The sequence below is a fragment of the Crassostrea angulata genome, chromosome 2 (assembly GCF_025612915.1).
Source record: "Crassostrea angulata isolate pt1a10 chromosome 2, ASM2561291v2, whole genome shotgun sequence".
NCBI classification, from domain to species: Eukaryota; Metazoa; Mollusca; class Bivalvia; order Ostreida; family Ostreidae; genus Magallana; species Magallana angulata.
The window spans coordinates 77,683,061-77,689,399 of NC_069112.1; positions in this window are offsets into that span (position 1 = coordinate 77,683,061).

Consider the following 6,339-nt stretch of genomic DNA (forward strand, 5'->3'; position numbering starts at 1 on the left):
ATTTCCAGGTGAAAGCACTACAAAACGAGTACACCACTGAACGTTTTAACATGTGTTGTGTTTTATCGACCTATATTAAAGTAGGATTGAAAAGTATATCCATAACCACCCTTTTTATCTTGAATGCTATATTTTTCTGTTTATGAATGTTTACAGTGTTGATTTTGGGTGCATGGTTTTCTTTCTTGTGTATACACAAGTCTGTTTGTATTCTAATTCTTAGTTTTTCTTATTGTTTGGTTATTATTAAAAAAATGCTTAAGTAAGAAAATCATAAATAAAATTTAAGCAGCAATCAGAAAGAAACACTTTATGTTTGTGTTAATCAAATTAAAAGTTGGATTAACGAAGAAATGTAAGTAAGGATATACCATAACGATTTTGAAGGCATAAAAAGATATTGTTACGTTAATCAAATTTATTTATGCATTTTCAGTTGTCTCCTTTGTTAATTTGTTTCAACTTATCAAGGTTTCTGAGGGTAATGATTTCACGAACAATATCAATTTATCATTTAAATTTTTTTTGTGAAAATTACGTATGATTTCATAACTGTGGACAAAATCGTGAATAAATTATGATTTTTTATCAACATTTAAGATATTATGCGTAATTTACTTACTTTTTGATAAAAAAAAAAAAGGTGGTTGTTTTTTTTTCCTTTTTTTAACTTCGGAAATTGAAAGACACTATTGAAATTATTCATTCTTTTGAGACTGTAAGCAGGGTGTCACTGTGTTTACACTGTATGTGTTCTGTTTATATTCTGTATGATCAAACATATAATATAAATATTTTGGTGCAATAAAGCGACGGAACTTCAAACAATAGTTTATCTTCTTATTTCAAGTCATGCAAATGCATGTGTTACATTAAAGTTTTAAAATTCCGAGAATTTAAAACTATCTATAACAATTTCTTTACTTAATCTTCTCTTTGTTAACATACGTACATCGAAATTCATCTAATTGACTTTATCACCTTTTTGGCCTTTAGTAATCAGTGTCAGCTCGTAGAAGAAATTCTGTGAAAATTAGCCCGCTAGCATTTAAATCAAGTATCCTGATTGGTCAATGAGAGCAATTCCAAATTAAGCCGGATGGTTGGTGAATTTACTTAATTCACTTTCCATCCGACGTTTAAAGAATAAAGAACTTGTGTTAATTTTACGGAATTGTTTCTCTTTTCCATTAGGTAAGCTTGAATGAAATGTTATCTATTTTCAGTATTTAAGGTTTTCATTATATTATTTTATTATATTTTTATACCCGCACTTTCTAAAGAAAGTTCGGGTATATTGTTGTTACCCTGTTCCGTCCGTCCGTCCGTCCGTCCGTCTGTCCGTCCGTCCGTCCGTCCGTCCGTCCGTCCGTCTGTCACGTTTTACTTTCTCAAACTGCTCTTACATCTTATAAACTAGCAAACTGAACTCTTGGAGTTTGATTTGGGGTATCATGTTGTTTTGTAAAAAGGTTTCAAAAATTCTCTGTTAGTCCTGGGGGTCAAATAATTGGTAAAAAATGACGTTTTTTCACAAAAAACCTTCTTCCTCGAACTCCTCCTACATTTTCAAAAGTAGACAAATCATCTTTTGGAATATGTTTTAGGGTATCCTATAGATGCGCAATAAGGTTTCGGAATTTTCAATTTTGTCCTGGGGGTCATTTAATGGCTAAAAAATGACGTTTTTTTACAAAAAAACTGGTTTAAAAAACGTCATTTTTTTTAAGCAGTAGCCAAATGATGTTCTAGAATATGATTGGGGGTGTCATATTGAGGCATGATCAGGTTCCAGAATTTTTTTTTTAATTAAGGGGATCAGTGGGCAACAAAAAATGACGTTTTTTGGCAAAAAAAATATGGTTCCCAGAACTCCTCTTACAACTTTTGGAGTAGCTACGTCATCTCTTGGGATATAATTGGGGCTGTCCTATAGATGTGCAATAAAGTTTTAAAAATTTAAATTTCATCCTGGGAGTCAAATAGTAGCAGAAAATTGACGTTTATCACTAAAAAAACAAACATTGATCCAAGAGCTCCTCTTATGATTTAATGGATAGACAATCATATCTTGGGATATGATAGGGACTGTTCTATAGATGTCCAGTAAGGTTTTCAAAATTTAAATTTCATCCAGGGAGTCAAAATGTTGCAGAAAATTGACGTTTATCACTTAGAAAATAACATAGATCCTAGAACTCCTTTTATGATTTAATGGATAGACACATCATATCTTGGGATATGAAAGGAACTGTTCCATAGATGTGCATTACGGTTTTGAAAAATTAAATTTAACCCTGAGGCCCATTACCTACCGGTACATACCTTTTGATGCCCTTTAAGGATCAAGAATATATATGGTTAAGGGGTGGGGATCTCAACCGTTTTCGAGATATTCTTGCACTTCCTGTTTAAGGGGGGTCATGACCACCCCCGGGGCCCATGACCTACATACCGTTTGATGCCCCTTGACACAAGGAACAGGAATATATATGGTTTAAGGGTGGGGATCTCAACTGTTTTGAAGATATTAAAGGACTTGCTGTTTGAGGGCATCAGGACCACCCACAGGGCCCATGACCTACATAAGATTTGATGCCCCTTGACATCAGAAACATGAATATATATGGTTTAGGGGTCATGATTATAACAGTTTCTGAGATATATGATAATTTCAAATTCCTGGGGGGTGGGGATGACCCCAGGGGTCAGATCTAATAAACCCTATATATTGCCAGTAACAGCCAATATATGATGATGAAAACCCTATATTATTATCTTTGTCCGTTTTCAAGTTACCATTTACAATAGAGTCTATGATTCTTCCTACAAGGTTCAATGTTAGACCCCACACCCTTTTGACACCCCCCTCCCCCCCCCCCCCCTCCCCCGAAAAGTGGTTGTCTAACCCAAAATGAGAAAAATCAAAGCAGGGTGCACAACTTCATGTAGATTTGCAGGCCTATCATATCCTAGAGTTTTGTACAATTATGTTCAGCAATCTCTGAGAAACAAGTTCAGAGCGGGGAAAGAAGAAAAAGAAGATGAAGAATATATACATGTATTAAGAACCATACAAAAACAATAAGTCTCCAAACTTCATTCAGGAGACTTAATAATTAATAAAGATTAAATAGAGATAGGATCATCAAACATCAATAATTTAAAGATAATTGACAATTTCTGATTCTAAGGGGGTCAGGACTTACATGCCATAATGATCTAATGCGCCTGCATGACCTAAGGAGGAATAATATCTTTGGATTAAGGTGGGGATCTCAATGGTTTTTATGATTTGATAATTTCAGGAAGAGCACTTGGGATCATGACCTACATACCATCTTAAATGCCTTGAACAAAGAAACAATAATATAATATGTACATGATATATGATTCAATTTAAGAACCCAGATATAGATCAATCATCTGTTTTGTAATACTTCCTATGTATATATACATGTACATGTATTAGTTTGTGTTTTGTTCTATACTATTCATGTCCATGACTGTAGTATGGCTTAGTCTTATTTTAAATTATATTAAAAAATTGTCAAATATATGACTTGGAACCCCCACTCCCAAACAAACTCAAATATAAACTGTTCTCTCCCCCCCCCCCCCCTTCCTTGTCGAATAATCTATTAAAATCAAAATATAATTTGGGTGTCTAAAAACTTTTATAAACTGGTAAAAAATGTTATTTTTAAAAAAAATTACATTACACCTTGCATAATTGACAAATGATCTATTGAGATACAATCAGAGGTCATATTTCTACCTTGGGATCAATAAGTAGTATTCATTGACAAGTTAAAATTAATTAATTAATAACAATAAATGATTCAAATTATAAATGTTTATACTCCACATTCATCCCCCCCCCCAATCTAACCTGCTTATAAAGATTCAGTCTTCTTTTATTAAAATACATTCTTACATGTGTACAGTAGCAAATCTTAAATCATTTCTTGATTGCTTTTTCTCTCGTGATTCACATTAACATTTTGGAAATTGCTTAATTCAATTTTTAAGATTTATAAACAAAATGTTATATGCATCACTGCCATGTGTATTCACCTATTTGGGGCAATTGTAAAGTCTCCTAAACAAAGCAGTGACATCATTAGGCTAGGAATTACCCACATGGATCAAACACTACTGTCTCAGATATGAATAAGATAAAATACATTATTATTTCTAGTTCTAAAATGTCAGGGTGTCTCCAAGGGGGCATAATCTTACAATACAATTTTACGCACAATGACACAAAGAGCAAAAATAAATTAAACAGTTTAGGGATGATGATCTCAGATCTCAGAAGTTAACAAAATATACAGTGTATCATATCATTTCCTATTTCATAAAGGCGGGGGGGGGGGGGGGGGGGGGGGGGGGGGGGGGGGGATGGGGGGGGGGGTTTAAAGACAACACCTGGGGGTCATTAATGTACTTTACACCAGTTGATGCATCATAATGACTTTAGAAGATATTTTGTATTTTCCTGTTTCGTGGGGTCAGAACAGTCCCATAAGGTCATGACCTACATTGTATTTGATGCATTATAATACATTAAGAAAGAAATACTCCTTCCTTCCTATTATTACTCATATAAAAAATATAAGTGTCTACACTTACTTACATATGTAATACACAAATTTAATAAGAAATTGTTTATACAGGGTCAATATGGGGTCAACTCAACAGTGCATGCAGTCTGACAAATGAAAAAAATAACTTTTGCAACTAAAAATTAAATGACAGAAACTTTACAAATGCGATAGGATAGGTAACGATGATAAGCTTATTTAAATATTAAAAGATGATGATACAGTATGCTGTCAAAGGGAGATTACATTTAGAAAGTGAAAGTAGAACTTATATACATGTGTATGTATTCATATACATGTGTATGTATGCTGGCAGGAATCCCATGCTGGCATCTTATTATATTGTGCTACTGCTACTACATGTATTATGCTTACCTAAATTGGTCAACATCATAATGATAATCCAATTAAAACACAATAATGAATTCCTTTAGCTGATCTTAACTACCGTAATCCTTTTCTGCATACGGAAAACGCAGACATGTATGAATGGGTGTTGCTAAAACGCGGAACGGAAAACGGAACGGAATGGAAAATATCATCACGTTTATCGCTTAAAAAGGGTATAGACTGGCCAGAAACGATTTACTTTGTATCTTTTATTTATATCTAATGAATGATTATCAACATGTTGCTATCTTATTAATATTCATATGAATGTCTATCAATTATAGCATTGTATTCATTCGGCTTTAGTTGAGTACGAAACGGAAAAATCAAATGCATACGAATTGTGAAACATTAACATGATTAAACGAGCAAATTAGCTATAACTTTTTACTTATTTCTCTTATATGGTATTGCTGGCATATTAGCGTAACGTACGCAGTTAGTGAAAGCGTTTTATGCGTGTTTTGAGTATTTTTATATTATTTTCAAATATGATGTACATGTATATACTTACATCAAAATTGAATTTTCGGTGTTCTAGACGATCTTTTATCATACAGACGATACAGTATCATTGAGATGGAAGAAAAAAACTGTAGGACTGACGACATTAAAAAGTTAAAATACAGTAAACATTAAAATACCCGGGAATTTGTGAAACTAGTAATTTGTGAAACTAGTATTTTTAGCAATGCAATTTTGTTTACGTTTGCATTACAAAGCATGCAGTTGTTTATTCCAGCAGCTATATACATATGATCCGAATAGAGAGTTCTAAACGTTGCCTGGTTTGATTTTCCGATTATATATTGGGACTATAGTCTGTCGATCCCAAAATATTCATGCAGCACATTTGGACGATTTATAATGGAAAATGTTGACATCTTTTCTCCATGTGGAAGTCACTCAGAAGACCTTGCACAATTTTTCAACACTATCATCCGGGTCTGTTAAAATGCAAGACCCCGACCGTAGACTTCTTTATTTTTAGCCGTGTATTTATACCAGCTGATAAGCTAGAGAGGACGTTTTAAAGAAAGAATAATGAGAATGTTTAATGCTTCTAAAAGAGAATCGCTTGAACCCTGAGGTATATATAAATATACAGCAAAAAGTGAATCGAGGATATTTTGGGACAGAATATAGTGGTCAATGCATGTACTGTTAATTTTGAGGAAATAAATATTCTTGAATAAATAATCTAATATTGCTAATCTTTCAAAAAAAAATTAAAAAGGTACATAAAGTATATCGTTTTAGCATACTTAACAAATCTATGAGGTAAATAACATTAGATAAGATTTTCCGTTTTCCTTCCGTTCCGTTTTCCGTTCCGCGTTTT